This window comes from Phragmites australis, chromosome 7 (assembly GCF_958298935.1).
Source record: "Phragmites australis chromosome 7, lpPhrAust1.1, whole genome shotgun sequence".
Taxonomy (NCBI): Eukaryota; Viridiplantae; Streptophyta; class Magnoliopsida; order Poales; family Poaceae; genus Phragmites; species Phragmites australis.
The window spans coordinates 5,374,200-5,394,928 of record NC_084927.1 but is presented as its reverse complement, the minus strand read 5'-3'; positions in this window follow the sequence as shown (position 1 = coordinate 5,394,928).

Here is a 20,729-nt window from a genome sequence, read left to right as displayed (position 1 = left end):
CGTTTTCAGGCTGCTGAGTGATGTATGGTAACGAAGGCTCTTGCTGATGCCTTCGCTTCTTCTGACCTTGTCGCCCATGTGAAAAGTCTAAGCCGAACAATGGTGTTCGGCGTTAGCTGATGGAGGAAGATCTCAAACATCTTGAGAACCTTCACTACCATCTCGTCACTGGGTAGGCGAAGTTCAACTCGGAAGTAATCCACAAAGACAAAGGCTTCGTCGTCTTTTGATGTCGGAGTCTCTTGGTCCTTGGGAAGTCTGACATTAAAAATATCACTTATCAGGCCTTCTTTCTTCAGACTGGCCAGGACTCCTTCGTCAACCTTCGATCACCTGATCCAGTAGGTCTTCGGCTTACCTGTTTTACTTTTTGGAGCCATTGGATCAACTTGCCTTGGCTTCAGTCTGAAGAGCGAAGGATGGCGAATAGCTTCGTGCAGAGCGTAGAGAGATGAGTGCGCAGGTTTGAACACAGGCTTGGTAAAAACTAATGAACCATGGGGTAGTCTATATATAGCGGTTAAAACACCAGCTCAGGAGTAGTTGAGAAGGCGCACGTTGGAAATTGAACTGTCGCATTAATGGCAGTTAAGACAAACAAATAGTAACTAACATTTCAAAATTCAAACCATCTCGCTAGAATAAAATCGCCACTTATTGAAAAGTTAGACCTTTCGGGTGAGAAAGGGGGTTAATTAGCAAAAGGTAACTCGTATAACAAGGGGCCTTTCATAGGTCAAAAGGGACGGCGTTCGGTGTTACCATTTAATTCACAGATTACCATTGAGGAGAAATCTTGCCCGTGGGGGCTGCGATTGGGGAATGATCTCACAGGGCCCTTCGGACATTGGGTCGAAGACCTCCGTGGATACCTCAAACTAACAAGACTTGCAATTACCATGGATATGTTGTATTGCAGGAACCCTTCGGCAAGCCGAAGGAACCCTTAAGAGTCTCCACACTAAAGGAACATTTCCAACAGCCAGGACGAGTGAAGCCTTGAGAGTCTCCATGTTGAAGGAACGATTCCAACAGCCAGGACGAGTGAAGCCTTCGTTGGGCCTTCAGAGCTCATCAACAGGGCTTCGCTCGATGCCGCGAGGGAGTCGTTCAAACGGATGCCGAAGGTGCGGCCGAGAGGACCGTCCAAGCGAAGGGTGACCCAAGTCTTGCACGAAGGCGGAGCAAAGGACGAAGGTACGGTCGAAGTGAGGACCATTAGTAGTGACCGAAGGCCATGAAGGGCAATATTGTAAATAATCTGGATGTACTTAGAAAAATAACATAATACCCACGAATATACCGAACATGTGGTAGTTCAAGAGGTAATCTCGTAATCTGTAATGGAAAATGATTAAGGACGGTCTATAAATAAGATGTAATTGTAACTAACATGACATATGACATTACTACATAAACCCCTATATATATTGGCTCACCACTATCGGTTCCTAATGGGCTGACAGTGATAGAAAATCACTACCAGTTCATAAGCCATGTGAGAAAAATACGGTCATCATGAATTAATATAGAAAAGCTTCCTACTCCTATAGCTTTCGGATCACTCTGAGATCACTACCATCGATCCGATGGCACATCACTCTATAGACGAAGCGAGTTCCCAACCATGGTACCCCTTCACTAGAGCTCATTCTCCCGAAGCCTTCTTTGAAACTTCAGATCAGGGATTTCTGAGATCTCGAAGGCCTTCTTTGGCAAAAGTAAGCGAGCTGATACCTCCTCGGCAACACTCTCAACAAAGGCTGTGGTTTATGGCCCGACGGACCCAAGGCTAGTCAGTTCATCGTACTCCTCGACCCTCTACTGGCCAAGTCTTATCACCAAGCCTTCATTTCGCTCCCGAAGCTAGTGAAAAAGGGTTATCTTTCGGAGTGTCCATGAAGCCTGCGCGCCGAAGCCGGGCGCGATGAAGCCAGAGCCCAAAGATGATGAATTAATTGTTTTCGAGGTCTTAGTGTACGTGATAATAAAGATGATTCACTACTTCCTGCCATCACACCTACTTCTGAGTTGGCTCCTGCTTCTTCGACACCGGCAGAGGGTCCTGCAATATCTACTTCTACTTCAGTAGCTTTTGAGCCTGCATCAGCAGTATTTGAGGGGGACATTGTTTCACAGCATAAGGCACCTCAACACATTCAGTGGATACATCCCTCACAACTGATGATCGACAGCCTTGGTGAAAGGGTAAGACAATTTAAATCTGCTCAACATACTCATTTCACATATTCTACATTTGTTGCTTCTTTTGATCCTCATGATATTAGGCATGCTTTTTTTATTCAAATTGGGTCAATACCATGCATGAAGAACTAGAAAACTTTTAGAGAAAATAAATTTAGGTCCTTGTAGAGCCACCCCTAAATATCCATACTATAGACACCAAATGGGTTTTCAAAAACAAGCAAGGGAAGGATGGGTCTATAGTTAGAAATAAGGCTAGACTTGTGGCTCAGGATTTCACACAAATAGAGGGGATAGATTTTAGGGAGACTTTTGCACCGGTAGCTAGACTAGAAGTTATTAGGATTCTCCTTACATTTGCGGCATCCCAGGGATTCAAGTTGTACCAAATGGATGTCAAGAGTGTATTCCTAAATGGGTTCATAGAGGAAGAGCTTTATGTCAAGCAACCTCTTCGTTTTGAGCACCCGAAATACCAACATAGAGTTTTCAAGCTTCAGACGGCTTTGTATGGACTTAAGCAAACACCTAGGGATTTGTATGATAGAATTAAGTCTTTCTTACTAGAGTATGGGTATGTGATGGGGTCGGTGGATAAAATCTTATTCACTTTTAGACATGACAATGATTTCTTACTTGTTCAGATATATATATAGATGATATTATCTTTGGTGGCTCTTCTCATGCTCTTGTGGCCAAGTTTGCAGAAACTTTGAACAGGGAATTTGAGATGTCGATGATGGGCGAGCTCAAATTCTTCCTTAGGCTTCAAATCAAATAATGCAAGCAAGGTACATTCATCCACCAGATGAAGTACACCAAGAATTTGCTGAAGAAGTTCGACATGAGCGATGTGAAGACCTTGGCAACACCAATGGCTACCTTGACCATGCTTGATGCAGATGAAGATGGCGAGAAGATAGACCAACGGAAGTACATGAGCATGATTGGCTCCCTCCTGTACCTGATAGTGACAAGACCCGATATCCACTTCGTCATTTGCCTTTGTGCTCCCTTTTAACCATCACCAAGGACATCTCACTGCCAAGCGATAAAGCATATATTGAAGTATCTCAAACACACCCTTGAATATGGTCTTTGGTTTTCTACATCTTGTTCTCATTCTCTTCGAGGTTTTTTGGATACGAACTTTGCCGGTTGTAGGATTAATAGGAAGAGTACATCCGGTACTTGTCATTTCTTGGGTACCTCTCTTGTTTGTTGGTCTTCTCATAAGCAGTCTAGTGTTGCGTAGTCAACTACTGAAGTTGAATATATTGTTGCCGCTAGCTGTTGTTCTCAGATTTTATGGATGGTTGCTACTTTGAGAGATTTTGGGTTAAACTTTAAGAGTATATCATTTTTGTGTGACAACACTAGTGCCATAAGCTTAGCCAATAACCCAGTCCAACACTCCAGAACCTCTAGATGCAACAAGATTTGCTTTTCGGAGGGGAGATCTTGGAGCGTGTCATCCCTATGGTATTGTGTGGAGGGGAGTTGTCTTTGTACATACTCTATGTTACTTTTTATTGCATTTGCATTGCATCTCATCTTGTAAGGTAATCATAGTAGTTGAGCTTTGACTTGTATGTCCTTAGCATTTTCAATTGCTAGTTTTGAATTTGACTAAAGTGAGTAGTTGTGCGTTGCAATCTTTTAAACTTAGACTCCTCTTGATGCTTTGAAATGAATCATTTTAAGCAAGCTAGCTTTCGTATAGATGACATTGGGCAATTTTATGAATCATGTAGACTACAAAATGCTACATTCTTAATCACCATGTTTGTAATTGCTTTGGCTTAGTCAATACTTGTGTTAAAGCTAGTTTGATGAATATTTTGATCTAGGCTTCTTAGTTCAAGACAGTAGATTAGAGAACATTGCACTATATTTTCTCTCTTTATCAAATGTTTAGCTCATGATAGAACCTTGAGGGAACATGTGTTCCTTGTGTCGCAAAGACACTAATTGACTTAATCTAGTGTAAACATGATAATTTGTGCAATTTGAATACTCTTGAGCAATCAAGTTTCTTATGCTAAAATAAGATCCAATATGGTTATCTTGATGCTTCATGTGGTTTGCCAAAGAAGTGAACCCATGATAGGTAAAGTCAACTTGAGGATAAAATGAATTACAAAGAAATATACCTAAATGATCAATTTTGCTTTAATTACTTGATCTAACTAAGTTCTTGATTTTATATGTGAGCGTTTGCAAAGCCTACTGTCATGAATGCTTATTTGTCTAGTTTGATATTGAAGTTTGCTAGTTCTTAATACTTGTATTGCTTCAGCATGAGTGGATGCTTATGTGGTGGTCACTTTTAACATGATTCGACTAAGTGAACTTAAATGCGCCAACAATTCTTCAGGATTAGCTTGTAAAGCTTCATGTTCTTATATTACTATCTCTTTTTGAGCCTTTATACGATTATGAGCTCTACATTCTACTTTTTATAGCCCTTTGACATTTCTAGCATGTGCAAATGCTTTGTGGCATACTTGTGAAAGCTCATTAGGTTCGCATGTTCATGCATTGCATGGATTTTTTGTCATTGATGTTTGCATTGCCAAAGGGGGAGAAAATATGCACTAAATCTTAAAGAAGAATCTTGAAATATGTGCATTCATCAAGGGGGAGTTTGTGTTTTTGGCCCGTCTTTGCTTCTCTTCGGGCTTATGTAATTCTTTCTTATGCCAAGTGACATATTTTGCTCTTTCTTAAGTTCTTGGTCACTTGGATGAGCTTCTCTTGGTGAATCTTTTCAAACTAGAATATTTGTGCTTTGAGGGTTGTCAATGCACTCATCAAGGGAGAGATTGAGAAACCAAGTTGAAATGTGCTTTGGTTTATATGTGATGAGTGATTGACAAAGTTGTTGATTTGGTTTGATGATTTATGGGATTGCATAAGTATGTATATGTGTTGCAATTATGATCATGACTAACCAAAGTTGTAGAGAAAATAGAGTTGATATTTTTATCTCTGAGTCCAGAAAAATTTCCCTCACTGGATGGTCTAGTGTTCAGGAGACTACACGTCAGAGCATTGCAAGCTAGAGGTAAAAATTGAATTATACACCGGATGGTACGGCGATGTGGTACTGAGTACGCCGGATTAATTTTTCCAGAGAGGCTACAGAGCATATCTAAGGTGATTCTATACATCGTATGGTCCGGTAATGGAGGATGTGAACATCGAAGAATCTACTGGAGCATTTCTTCCAGAGAGGTTGCAAAATGGCATGTCTGGTAGGCTGAACACGCCGGATAGTCCGGTGCTCAGGAGGAGTGCACACCAGATCATTCAGTGTTCACGATGTTGATGAGATGAGCTTTTCAGCTGATGAGATCAACTTTTCAACTGAGGGTTTTGATTTTGTCTAATTGGAGATAGAATTGGAGAAATATTTTTGCTTGTCTCATATTGTGTAGGTGATGGATGCAACTTGACGGTCGATGACGGAATGGTCGGGGCCAAGCGGGGTGCTTGGTGCTGGATGATCGAGGAGATCGGGTGGGGTCAAGGGTGGTCCTAGCTACACACATAGAGATCAAACAAAGCGTGAGAAGGAGGATGGAGACGGGTGGGGTCAAGGGTGGCCCTAGCTGTACACGTGGAGATCAAACAAAGCGTGAGAAGGAGGATGGAGACGGCGTGTTGATAAAGTGAAGCGAAAGGGATGCCGGTGCAAGTGACAAGGCGACCTGAGTGATTGGGAGCGGGAGAGACTTACTAGCGGTCAAGATTACAAGACGGAGTACACACATCAACATCAGGTCTCTTGCTTAAGGTGTAAGCAAGTGGCGGTGAGTCACGCTTTGAGAAGCGTAAAGGTGGTTTCGCTGGTTGGCCTTAAAACCGTGAAAGGATGGAGTGCACGTGGCATCATCGTGGAGCTTGCATCGAGGTGAAGCTAAGTCATGAAGGCGCGACGACCGTTTGATGGACGGAGCAAAAACTGGACCAAAATACTCCGATGGTAGGTAGAAATGCATTGTAAGAGAGGTGTATTTTAGAAATAAGAAAACTTATGGGGTAAGGAAGCTCCCAAGGCCTATAAATAGAGGGGTATATCGATGGGAGAGTCTTGAGATAGCCATTTGAGAGCATTGTGCTAGGATTTTAGAGAAGAGGAAGAGGATTGCTAAGCCTATGTATTATGTGAGAGCTTTTTGTGAGAAAAATAGTTTGTAATCTGTCAAAAATAGGGCTGACCTTTGCAAGTAATGAAGATTATGTTTGCTCTCATGCTTCTTTTCATCTTCTAATTTCCTTCTATTGGCTCCTTTGCTTCGTTGCGGGTTTCTCAGTTTTTGTTGTGACTTTCGTTTTGGTTGTTGAGCTGAAATTTTTTACTTGGTTGAAGTTGTTCTTCTTGTTGCTAGAGGTATAAAATTCACATTCAGAATGGTCTTGAATCTCCCTTGCCTCTAGACCTATCAATTTTAAGAGTTTCTTCACCCGGTGTTCATATCATTGGATCTAAGTGTTCTTCGTTCGAGTAGCTATCTTTTCGTGGCTATGATTCTTCGGATGAGTGTTAATGGAACTTAGGGTTCATATACAACCATTAGTGACATGCTTCCTTTGTGATTTTCATTGCAACTTATTTCTCTTTGGTTTTTACTTCCGCTTGTTGTTTTGAGTGCGTTGGGTGAGAAAATAGAAAAAGATCACCCGTTTTGAAAGAAATTGGTGAAACGCTTATTCACCTTCCTCTAATCGCCACTCTTCGTCCTAAAAAAGACCTTTCCTACACTCGGGCCTAGCTGGACTTCAGAAGCAACTGGCACTACTACAAAATCTATTTTTTGAGACACCTAGGTTTTATTTCTACAAGCAGTTCATATGACAAATCGCCTGAGTAGTAGGCTGGGGCCCTGTGCGGTTTTGGGCCACCTGTGAAAATTAATTTTCATAAGTGGTTCCTTATGTTAACAACCTGTGAAAATAGCTCTATTATCGCAAGCAGTTCACATAAGGAATCACCTCAGAAAATATCCATTTCCACATGTGGTTTTTTTATATGAACCGCTTGTGGAAATGGAGCCTTTTTTCCACAGGCGGTTCACAAAAGGAACCGCCTGTGAAAATGGAGATTTTTTGAGGTGGTTCCTTATGTGAACTACCTGTGATAATGAGCTATTACCACATGCGGTTCACATAAGGAACCACCTCTAGAAATTAGTATCCATAGGCGGTTCGTTATATGAACCGCCTGAGGTAATATCTCCATAAATAGTGCATGTCCGCGCGGAGCTCGATTCAGACCGAGCTCACTATTGTTCGAACCGTACAGGTCAAAAGGCCGTCGCGAAATTTGAAAATAAAGGGGGAAGGTTTTGTTTTTAAATTCCTTGGATACATCTAAGATAAGAGTATCTCATCCCTAGCTAGTATCTTTTCGAAGTCTAGATTTAGATTTATGGCTTATTTAGGGTTTAAATATGTTCTAGAGATGCTCATAGTTCTAGCCATTTAGATCCTCGAATTAGCTAAAATTTGTGGCAATGTTGATTCAATTGTGTAGATTCATATGATTTTAGAATTATATTTCAAAAATGTAGCTTCAATTTGATGTTTTTTTAGCTTCTAGGAGGTTTGATCATGAATGGAGATTTTTTTGGATCTAGATTTAGATGTAGAGGGAGAGAGAATAATGAATCCACATTGTTTTGAGCCATGAATTTGCGCCAATGTAGATTCAATTGCGTAGACATATTATAATCATAACATGCCCATTTTTTCTATTTTTTAAAAAATTCTTTTTTAATTATGATTTTCTTATTAATTAATTAATTTATGTATCTAATTTTGTGGTTGAAGTTAAAGATGGACATAGAATGGATGTACGATGCACCAAGACATGGAGAAATATACATCAAAGGACTTTCTGCTTTTATTGAAGCCGCCGAGAATGATGCTTTGACTAAGAAGACAAAGGAAATATACTATCCATATTCTGACTGCAAGAACTAGAAATTATAGGACAAATCAAGCATGATCAAATCACACTTGATCTTGAGAGGTCTTGTGGAGAATTACACATGTTGGTCCAATCATGACGAACAACGTACAAGCAAACCAAACGACGACATCACTGCTGATCAAGTGGATGGTGATGATGAGGGAGTCAAATGCGACACTAATGTTATGATGGATGATGATACTGATTTTGATTTTGAGGAAATGTTGTGCCATGTAGAGCTGCATGTTTTAAGGGACATGAGAGGTTTAGATAATTTCAAGGCGTTACAGAAGGCATCGAAGGAACCTTTGTATGAGGAATCGAATGGCTGTGATAAGGAGTTTACGGTGTTGCATTCGGTGCTTGAACTTCTAAGGTTGAAGGCCAGCAATGGATGGTCCGATAAGAGTTTCTCGGATCTGTTGAGTCTCTTGGCAAACATGCTTCCAAAGCCTAACTCCTTGCCCACCACCACTTATCAGGTGAAGAAGCTTATCTGCTCATTGTCATTGGATGTGCAAAAAATAAATGCGTGTCCAAACCACTATATCCTCTACCATAAAGAGTACGAAATCTTGGATAGATGCCCAGTGTGCAATGCGAGTCGATACAAGAGGAATAATGATTGTGAGAACTAAGATGCTTCCATCAATGCGAAGAAGAAGAAGAGTAATGCTGGTCATGACGAAGAAGACACTTCTTCAAACGCGGAGAAGAAGAGAAGAAATCCTACCATGGTGATGTGGTACCTGCCAGTGATCTCCCACTTGCAGCGTTTGTACTCAAACCCTATGGGCTCTAAACTGATGCGTTGGTATTTCAATAAGCGTGAGAAGGATGAAACTAAGCTTCGACACCCCGCTGATGTTAGCCATTGGAGAAAGTTTGATGCCATGTATCCAAATTTCACTGAAGAACCAAGGAATGTAAGGATCACGTTGAGCACCGATGGAATAAATCATTTCGGTGACATGGGCACCTCACATAGCACTTGGCCAGTGGTCCTGGCCATCTACAACCTTCCTTCATAACTATGCATAAAGCAAAAGTACCTTATGCTATCCATTCTTATCCAACGACCGAAACAACCTGGCAACGATATAGATGTGTTTCTGGAACCATTAATGGAAGACATGGCGAAACTGTAAAATGATGGGGTTCGGATGTGGTATGAGTTCCGATGATAGTACATCATGTTGAAAGCCATGATTTTCGTTACCATCAATGATTATCCCGCCATTTTTTCCCTATCGGGACAGGTTAAAGGGAAGCAAGGATGTGTAGTGTGCTTGGATGAAACTGTGTTTGTGTACCTTTCATACTCATAGAAAGTAGTGTACATACGACACCAACGGTTCTTACTCAAAACTCACAAATACCGCAAGATGAAGAAACATTTTGACAACACGACTGAGGAAGGTACTAGCCCAAAACCTTGCAGCGGGCACTAGTGTTTGAAATGGTCAAGAGTATCAATGTTGTTTTTGGGAAGCCACCGAAGGGTAGAAAGAGGAAGAAAAGTGAGACACCGACTAGCATGCTATGGAAGAAGATGCCGATTTTCTTTAATTATTTGCCCTACTGGAAGGACTTGGACGTTCTCCATAGCATCGATGTCATGCATGTTGAGAAGAATGTGTGTGATAGCATCATTGGCCTCTTACTGGACATACCGGGCAAGACAAAGGATGGAATCAAGTCACGTAAGGACTTGGTGCATTTTAAAATTAGGCCAGAGCTACACCCTGAAGACAGACCAAATGGAAAACATTATCTTTTCCCGCCTAGCTACTCTCTGACACCTAAGGAGAAAAAAGGCATTGTGCAAGTGCTTACGTGGGGTGAGAGTCCTGACTGGTTATTCATCCAACATCAAGAAACTAGTCTCGATGAAAGATTTGAAGCTAATCGGCATGAAGTCTCATGATTGTTATGTGATGATGATGCAGATGCTCCTTATTGCTATCAGGGGTATTAAGCTAGGATACATAAAGGTGATCATCACACGGTTGTGTCACCTCTTTAACACAATTGCTTAAAAGGTGATCGATGCTGAAAAACTAGGTGCTCTACATAGTTACTTGGTAGAGACTCTATGACAACTTGAGATGTGCTTCCCTCTATCCTTTTTCGATGTCATGGTACACCTCTTGATTCACATCATGAATGAGATAATTGCACTGGGCCTTGTATTTCTTACATCATATGTATGTGTTTGAGCGGTACATGGGCATTCTCAAGGGCTATCTATAGAATCATGCTCATCCAGAGGGTTCCATGATCGAGGGATATAGTACCGAGAAAGTCATTGAGTGTTGCATCGATTACATAAAAGATGCTAAACCGATTGATGTACCTGTATCTCGACATTAGAGGAGGTTGTCTGGGAGAGGGACCAAATGAAAGAAAAGTTTCATCGATCATGATTACAAAATAGTGGAAGAAGCACATTTCACCATCTTGCAGCAACTCCAGATAGTGTCGTCGTACGTCGAGCAACACCTGAATGAGCTTCACACAGAAAATCAAGGCCGCTCATATGATTGGATCTTGAAAGAGCACAAGCGGCGCTTCACCACATGGTTCAAAAACCAAAACCTTCCAGATGGTGAATCTATAGATAAAAAAAATGTGAAAATGTTGGCTAGCCCATCAAGTTTAGTTACATCATAGCAAGTGTATGACATTAATGGGTACATATTTTATACCAAAGCAAAGGACAAAAAGAGCACGGCCCAAAATAACGGCATTCGGACAGAAGCCTATGACACAACAGGGGAAAAGATCACCTACTATGGGTTCACAGATGAAATCTGGGAACACAACTATGGAGTGAATTTGCAGATCCCCATCTTTCGGTGCAAATGGGTCAAACACCCAAATGGCGTAGCGGTGGATAACTACGGGTTCACAATTGTCGACCTCAGTATTGTAGGCCACAAAGATGACCCATGGGTACTCACTGATCACGTCGCACATGTTTTCTATACAATCAACCCTGCGAATGAAAAGAAACACGTAGTTATTGCCGAAAAACAAAGAATTGTCGGAGTTGAGAATGTGGAGGATGAGGAAGAATACAATCAGTTCGATGACATGCCACCTTTTGGAGATCAAAAAAAGATCAAACTTGTAGAAGTAACCCTCGATAGATCTTTCATACCCTACATGCGCCTTGATGGTATAGGAAAAACAATTCAAGGTAAATAGTACTATGTTATGTAACTTAGTTTCTAATGTGACATTCATGTTATGTAACTTAATTTCCAATGTGACATTCATGTTATGTAATTTAATTTCCAATGTGATTACGGATTCCCAAAAGTGACAAAAAATGATAATAATTAATAGAATTGTCTAAAACATTTTATTTAAAATCATTTCTAGAGGCAGTTCGTTAAGTCAACCGCATGTGGAAATCCCGTCGGTGAAAATAGATTTCCACATACGGTTTACTTAACGAACCGACTATGGAAATGTTTTCAATATATAGGTTGGTGTTCGGCCCCGAAACCCAACCCATTGACGAACACCCACATCACCGTCAGGCTGCCTCGAAACCCTAGCACCCATTGACTCTGACCACCTCCTCCCCCAACTCCGGTCGCCTCCTCCCTGGCCGGTGCTCCTCCCCGTCGAAGACCCGACCTAAGTTCCTCCCCAACGCCAGCCGCCTCCTCCTCGGCCCATGCTCCTCTCGACTTCGGCTACCTCCTCCCTGGACCGCACTCCTCCTGATTCCGGCAGCCTCCTCCCGGGCCCACGCTCCTCCACGACTCCAATCGCCTCCTCCCCGACTCCAGTTGCCTCCTCCCAGACGACGATCGCCGAAGCCATGGTGAGTAGCCATCCCCCTCCTGGCCGAGCCGTGTGATGTCCCTCCCTTCTTCTCTATGTGATGCGAGCCATCGGGCCACTGTGATGCCCGGCCATCATGCAGCTGTGTTGCATAGGAATTTTTCTTTCAAAGTTACTTCGCAATGGATAATCTCTCATTTAATTATCCAATTTGAATTTTAGTTCAAATGCATTCAAACACAGAACCACAATTTCCAGGAATGATACTCAAGATGTTTGAGATTCAGAAATGACATGCAAGAAACTTGGTACGCTTTTGCTTGGAATTACTATGAAGAAAAGGCATTAAAATTTGAAACCTCGAATTCAACGAATCCTCGAGAAAAATACAAACTTGCATGCGTTTCATCAAACATGTACAATCACTCATTTACTGGAGATTAGCAGTCTGGATGGTATGTTTTCACCTTAAGCACCTTAGTGTTTTCTTCTCCTCCATTGATTTCTCAATTTACATTAAACCTACTTGTTGTTCAAACTAGTTAGAAATTTTTTGGGTAAAGCTCATGTAGCTAACAAAATGATAAATATCGTAGTTCATGTGCACCATATTATCCGAACTTAGCTTTGCCCTGGGCAGTAAGGTAGTGTTGGATGGGTCCGGAGGCTATATGGATCACCAAGCTCTTGTTTAAAGCAAACTAATCTAATGTAACCATTAGAATGATAACAGGTTGTATTATTGAAATTTTCAAGAGAAAATGATTTTCCACCATTTAGGAGTAAACTCACTAGAAAGATGGCGCGACGTTGCCGCGCCTGATAACCCTTGTTGCTCTATATGCATAATATATATATATATATATATATATCAAAATATAGATATGCTGTTTGATACACACATATGATTCAAATTGACAGTATATGAGTGATAGTTCGGTCTCAGTACACTAGGTTGTTCAGATTCAATATATAAGTAATAGCGTAGTTTAAGTAAAATTGACATTATATGATTGAGTAATGTTCATTTCATGTTTGACAATCCCACTTTTAACTCATAGATTAAATACACCTTTTTCCCCTAAAAAATGAACCTAGGTGATTTAGTTTTAGTATCATTTACCTTCATGCATGAAAATAGTTTCAGTATCTACACTTAGAACTGAAAATATTTGAGTGATATTGTTTCAGTGTTCTAGGTTGTTCATATAGCTAACAAAATGATAAATATCCATAACAAACATGTAAATGAATTTGGGACAAAGATTGTTGCAATTTTATCTTTATTGCATCTTGCTTCACAATGGCATATTTGAACGAGAAATTTCATCGATGAACCATTGCATACTTGTCAGGTTTTTCTAGGCAATAATAATCCAATGGTTGATTAAGTACTATGGGACAGAAGAGGACAGTAACTCCTAAGAAACCAGAAACAAGCAGGAGGTCGGATAGGAGCCTAAGCCCCCCTAAGAAACCAGAAGCACAGAAGATGCTCACAGCAACAAGTTGTCGGCCAACACTTATACAATAATGCAAGTCAGTGTTGAAGGGGAGCCTGTTGCACCACGTGAGACCTGCGAGAAATTTCGCAATAGTTGTGGATTTCTTGTCAAGGAGTACGTCCCATTCACTATAATTGATCGGCGGTTGTTGCAGGATGAGACGAAGGAGTTCATGGGCAACATTACAAAGAACCATCTGATTTCCCTCAGGAACAGAGGAAGCTGCCAAACAGAATGCATTGAATACTATAGGAAAGAGCTTCTGGAGCTAGAAGAGTGAGTTGAATAAGGACTTCATAAAGAAGAACTTGGTACCCTTTAATAAATACGGAAAGATTAAGCCAGACCAATGGGCAGAGTTTGTTAGGCAGAAGACCATATCTGAGGCCATCAAACTGGGTGAATCGTTCAAGTACCTTGCAAAGAAGAACAAGTACCACCATCACCTTGGCTCGTCTGGGTATGCCCATAAAATTTCTAAATGGAGGAGGCGAGAAGAAGACGCTTTCCAGGTTGGGAAACCCAACCCTTTGGAAAATTGTGATGAGCAAAGCAGGAACCGGGTCTACACTCAGTAAGAACGAACCGAGTCTTGTGACTTAGCCTTCAAAACCCTGAGATCATGGAAGTGACCCAAACCATTCAAGGGATTGCTAACGAATGGTCTATGTAGCCCAACAAGGAGAATGACCTACTTACCAAGGCCCTGGTGAACAAAGAACACCCGGGTCACATTTGAGGTATTGGATCAAAAGTGGGCTGGTTGGAAGCATGGGTTAAGAGACGCCGCGGCCCAGTACAAGACTCATTATAGATATAAGAAGACCCTAGTGGAAGAGATATAAGAATAGGTTAAGATCCAGTTCATGAAAATGTGGAATGAAAAGAAGGAAAGGGTGGCATTAATGATGATAGAGTAACCAACCAGCCCAGGTTTTCAGAGTAGCGTCGGATCCATGCAGGTCAATAACCAGAGATATCCTGTGGATGATATTACAGAGGCTACCCCTTTCATGCTACATGTTCTGGTAGGCAAGGGATACTTCATTATTGAGGCTGTCATGGGCCAAGCCATTCTAGGCTGTGCATTTCACAATCAAGACATTCCAACTGGTTACACCAAGGTACAAGTGGACTCAGTATAGTCACTTTTCATGAAGTACAAGCTAGACATTAGCACACCTAAGGGTATCAAGATTCTCGATGAGGATGTTGGCAAGTTCATTCTGTGGCCCAGATCTTCAGCCGTCAGTAGTCACAATTGCCAGTGTCACGGTCGCCCTCGCGCCGAGCATCTTTGTCTCGGGCACCTCCACCCTAAAGCTAAGCCTCTCTACCTCAGGTACCTTCACCCCTGTGCCCAGTATCTTCGCCTCAAGCATCTTCGCATCGTGCTTCACCGTCTGTGACTCCGGCGCCTCCGCCTCCAGCATCTGCGACTTCGGCATCTATGCCTCCAGCGTCTGTGCCTTCGGCACATTCACCTAAGCATCGGAGAGTCCTTCTCATGGTTACCCCAGATGGAAATACTCTAACATCACTGGTGAAGAGGTAGCCTTTGTCCTCAAAAGCAAAGGCATCATCCGCTAAGGAATCTCCAGCGAAGGGCGATCTCGTGAAAAAGATCGAAAAATATTAAGTACCCCTCAATTGGATTTCTTGCCTACACCGGATGTTCCTGAGAAATATGAGAATGGCAAGCCATTTCTACCATTGTTTCAACTCCAAGAAGGTCCATGTGAGATGAGGAGATTCCACGAATGGTACATGAGGGCATGTTGCGTGGGGTTCTCTATAATCACTGCTTATGTCCCTGCTAACGTTTTTCTAAGCAGAAACTCATATCTCATGGTGGATTTTAAGGACATGCACACTTTGTTCCTCCGCGACAAACTCGATATCAATCTCATACGCGTGTGGTGCCTGTAAGTGCCTACAATCTACCCCTACCTGTAAGTGCCTACAATCTACCCCTACGTTCATATAACTACCAATGTATGCTACAGAAGCTAATGACTAGTGATTTATTCTGTAGGATGTAATTTAACGATGCAGAAAGGTTAAAGTTACCGGTCGGTTTTATTAATCCACAACGAATTTCCCAGCCTAACTTAGTCGTAAAGTTGAGGATTGATGACCTCCAGATTAAGGGAAAGAGTAACAAGGAGAAAGTAAGGGTCATAAGAGAAATGACCAAAACACACAGGCTTAAAATGTAACCTACATAGGAAGGGTTATCCTAGAAATACAAGACAAGGACTACATCATGACTCCCTACAATTCTAAGTAAGTATGATACGTCAAGAACCTAACATAAGTATTCAACTTAATTGGTCGATCAAGAACCTAACATAAAGATTCATGTAGCGACCACTTTATTTGTATAATACTGATGCCGAAGTCGAGAAGACTCATGGTCCTTGACTCAGCCGATCTCCCCCATAAATCCTACCAAGATCTTATCGACGTTATACGGAGATAAAGAAAATGCCCATACATAAAAAATTTATAAATCATTTATGAATTGATAATTACTTATTTACATTCGAATAAGGCCTACAAGTCGTATGTAACAAAAGATGGGATACACGATACGGCCAAGACGAATGCGATGGCCGTCCGCACGCACTTTCCGGTAATAACACACCTCTAATACCTGTATATTACTATTTATGATGAAGATTCTTATTGAACTAACGAATACGTTGCGTTTTTTAAGTGCCACAAGCAAGATTTTGATACCGTTCTTTGTAGATATTATGTTTGCGAGTTTTTTAGGGTAAATAGGAGGTACAAAATGAACCTCGAGGACGTAAGTCATCATTGGAATTGCACATTCTTATTTGGTTATGTTTTTATTGTCAGTAGTGTTTTAACTCTTTTAGTTGTGTTTTTATTACAGGCACGGATGATCAAACGTACCAATACCTCTCTCACAGACGAAGATATCCAAAATATCCAACGTAACATGTGCTGGTTTATTATGCACGAAGTCATCCACGAGAGTGGCAGATTCTTTGATCTCGATGGCAAATTAGCTGGCCATCTGATGCTTTGTGAGTGGGAGAGGAAAAACTCTTAGCAATGTTGGCTTGTGATGTAAACTGACTTGTGATGTAAAAATATTGTACTTATGAATATTATTGTACTTGTGCTAAATATTGGACTTGTGTTGATTCAAATGTTGTTGAAATCTGTGATATTTGAAATTTGTCTTGAAAGTATGTTGAAATCTGGAGGGAATAAAATATATGCTTATTATTAATTTTTGAATAAAATACATACCACATACGTGTCCTTATGGTACCCGCATGTGGAAATCTATCTATCTATAGACAGATGTTAAAGTGTGCCGCTTGTAAAACCATTTTCACATATGGTTAACTTAAGGAACTGCATATGAAAATCTATTTTCACATGCCTGTGAAAATCTATTTTCACAAGAGGTTCCTTAAGTGAACCGCCTATGAAAATATATTTTTACAGACGGTCTATTTTGCATTTGTGGTTTATTTTTATAGGCATTCGATCACAAATAGTTACGTTAAATATTTATAAAAATAATTATAAACTATCTCTAAAAATAATTTTTTAGTAGTGTAGAGCAGATGAAGTGTCGAAGAACCCAGTGGAAAGAGCACAAAATATTAGTACCACAACTAGCCAAAAGCCAAGACTAAGTCGCAAAGGCATACCTGCACCCTTGACGGAGTAGGCATCGCGGCCATCCTCCGAAGAGTAGGGATCCTCTACGGCACCCTTGGAATAGTGATGGTAGCCCGGGCGCTCGAAGCAGTGAGGGACGCCAGTGCCTTGCGACCACCGAGCTCGAGGCTCCGCCCCGGAATGCTACTCCCTCCAAGCGCCGTTGGAAGAAGAGCCTTCGGCATCAGACATGGCATCTTCGGAGCATACGGCTGGAAGGGACTTAGCTAGGGAAACTAGCCACTGCCTATGCACGACGACGCCCTCTTCTTACGCTGGGGCGCTGAAGGCAATGCCAAAGCCTCGACCGGATTGGGGGAATTGACTTCATCTTTAGGGGCACCTTCCCCAACCTCCTCCCTGTCTTCTTCGGTGGAGATCAATGAAGCCTTGCATGGGCGTGGGTGTGATGTCCTGTCGCCATACTGCACCCCCCCTGGTTGGTTCTGTGCTGGGCACCACCCCTGGAATGATTCACGTGTTCATCCCACAAGTAAGCGCCGAGGAATTTTCTCACAGTGGCTTCGACGTGTTTCAGCTTCAGGACTACAACAAAGATGTGAAAAAGATTAGATGCAAAGTGTATATTAATCTAGAACATATGAAAATAAGTGGCAACTTACCAGGATATATACAAAAGTAATGTTCGGGGAGGCGCAAGTCATCATCTTCGTGCTCCACGCTCAAGTTGATACTCTAGTTAGTGGCCAAAGGCCACACCCGGAAGGCCATGAATTCTTCCTCCAGGTAACACATGTTCATAACGCGGCCCAGCTTTGCCAACAATGCTGCCTCCGTTTTGGCCTGCGGGCTCACGGAACATGGATATAATTGATACGCCCGTAGGAGGATTTCAATCCGGTGCCCAAAGACACCTTGTGGTAAAACCACTGGTCGATCCAGGGCTTCTCCCATTTCCTCTTATAGGTCTCCCCATGGACCTTCGCGCCCTTCCGAGGAAGTAAGTTAGCGCTCCCATAGGACAGTGCCCTCGTATCTTGGCAAGAGGTTACAATCTTCAGTTGGCACGAGCAGTGCAACGCAAGAGCACAAGGGGTTGATTCATCAAAGGTCACATCACATGACTCCATGATGGTGTTAGTGTCAAGATTATAAACCCTGTAAGAATGATCATCGGAAGATCGTGACTCGAACTTGTCAAGATTTCCAAGCTTTAGGATGAAGCAATGACATCCAAAAACTCTCAAATGAGAAATCTTTGGCTTCCTCCCAAAGCAAAACTCATAAGAAATCACATTCAAAATCAAACGCAAGAAAATCCAATTGGAGATATAGCAAGCTGTGCTAATAGCCTTTGCCCAAAACTTCCTAGGAGTATTGTGCTCATCAGGCATCATCATAGCCATCTCAACCAAAGTTCTATTCTTCCTTTCAACCACGCCATTCTGATGAGGAACATGTGGGGCAGAAAATTGATGCTCAATGCTATGTTCAAGATAAAAAGTATTAAAAAGATAGTTCTTGAAATCGGTACCATTATCACTGCAAATTACTTTCAGTGCACCTGGGAGTTACTTGAACAATCTCAAAACTAATCTCTAAAAGTGTGAGAACACTTCATCCTTGCGCACAAGAAAGAAAATCAAAGAGTAGCGAGAATAATCATCAACAATAATAAGTACATACCATTTTTCACCCGCCGAACGAACTCGGGATGGATCAACAGTGTCCATATGAAGAAGTTCTCCTGATCGTTTAGTCATCACCAGATTAACTAGTGGGTAAAAGGCTGCAACCATCCTGCGATACTAATATGGAGAGCAAACAAGGTTCTTCTCAAATTTGAGCTTGGACAATCCTTGGATCAAGCCTAGGGCACTCAAACGAGTGACCAAATCAAAACTCATGTGCCCTAGCCTCCTATGCTGTCACACCCGGTTTTAACGAAAAAAATCAGATGCGGCTTATGTGTCCCAGAATGTTCAACACACATAAGAATGTCACAGGTGAAGTAACAAAAGCAATACTTTTATAGAATAAACGTTAAACTCTTACAACAATTGACATATATCATCTTCGATGAAGATATCTGCAGCGGAATAGAAGTACTGGTGCCCAACAACACCGCAGGCAACCGACCGAGAGACACGCGCCTAGAACGTCACAACCTCATCTTGATAACCTTCAACATCTTCACTCACTGAGTAGCACCACACATGTCGCATGGCATAGGGAAAATAGCAAGTGTGAGCACATGATTCACTCAGGAAGTGTGGGAAATAAATGACATGCAAGCTTAAATAAAGGAACAAGCTGTAATGGGTTAAATTTGCATAAATGCCAACTATGCTAACGAAGAGTTATAAAAGCATCCTATTTAACTATGTGATTCACCGCTAAACTTTCAACTCTTAGAAACATCTTCGTATGTTTCTCAACTTTTTGAAAACCACTTCAGATTCTCTAGCCATCCAACTTGATACCCTCCACAGGTAACCAAGAACCATCCAACCAAACCAACTAAAACAAACCAACTGATCATGTGAGAATCCAAGTCTCTCATAACCGTGAGAACGACTGATATATCAGATTTTACACTATACAGAGGTTGTCTAGCTTTCCCCACAAGTCAGCGAATTCTATGTTGCCGTGTTCGCGAAACACTTAACACACGCCAGTGGTATGCCGCCAAGAAATCACTGAATGACATTTTCCACTAACCAAAACCTAATCCAATATGCATCTGCCCACTAGGTTTCACCGCCAGGGTTTACGCGAGTCTAACTCCTACCCAGAAGCCCCCTTTTATGCTGATGCAACACACACTGGATAGATTCTAACTAGTAGGTCATGCCTTACCCATAGCCTCGTGGTTGGTATGTTACTTCTTGGGTTATCACTCCACGAACCGATCCTTACTTAGGTTACTTGAGCAAACACTAAACCAACAGCATAACCATGACAACAACAAAACTACTTTGCTCAAGGCCTAAGGTTCCATGTTGCTAAACCATTAATAAGTTAACCACCATTGTTGCATATGTTCATTAGTCAAGATTATGAAACTTTCCAGTATCCTAAAAGCATGGCTAAGCAATCTACCCACCAAAGATATCTAACCATAAACCATCTAGGTTCCAAGGGATGATAAGGAAAAATATAGGAAAAATCCTAACATAGGTGACTACCCATCATATTGACATACACTGCATGCAATTTTGTAAAACAAAATAGTTTAAATCATATGTTCAAGATGATCAAGGACACTTATCTTTTACCCAAAGCTGCTCAGTGTTGTCAAAATCTTGGTCTTGAAGTCCCTCGAACTGCTCCGGAATGTTATCGACTAATCGTGAGAACTACCAACAAACAACACAAAGGAAAACACTAAGAACAACATACTAAATATTATTAAAACACTTTAAAAACACTATGGTTGGATATGTATGATTTTAGAAATATTTAGAAGCAAAAATCACATAAATCGGAGTTAAGATGAAAAGAGAACAACTTTTAGGAGATGGATTAGATTGAAAAGGAAATACTGATTTACCAGAACTATCTTCCTATAGGAGAAG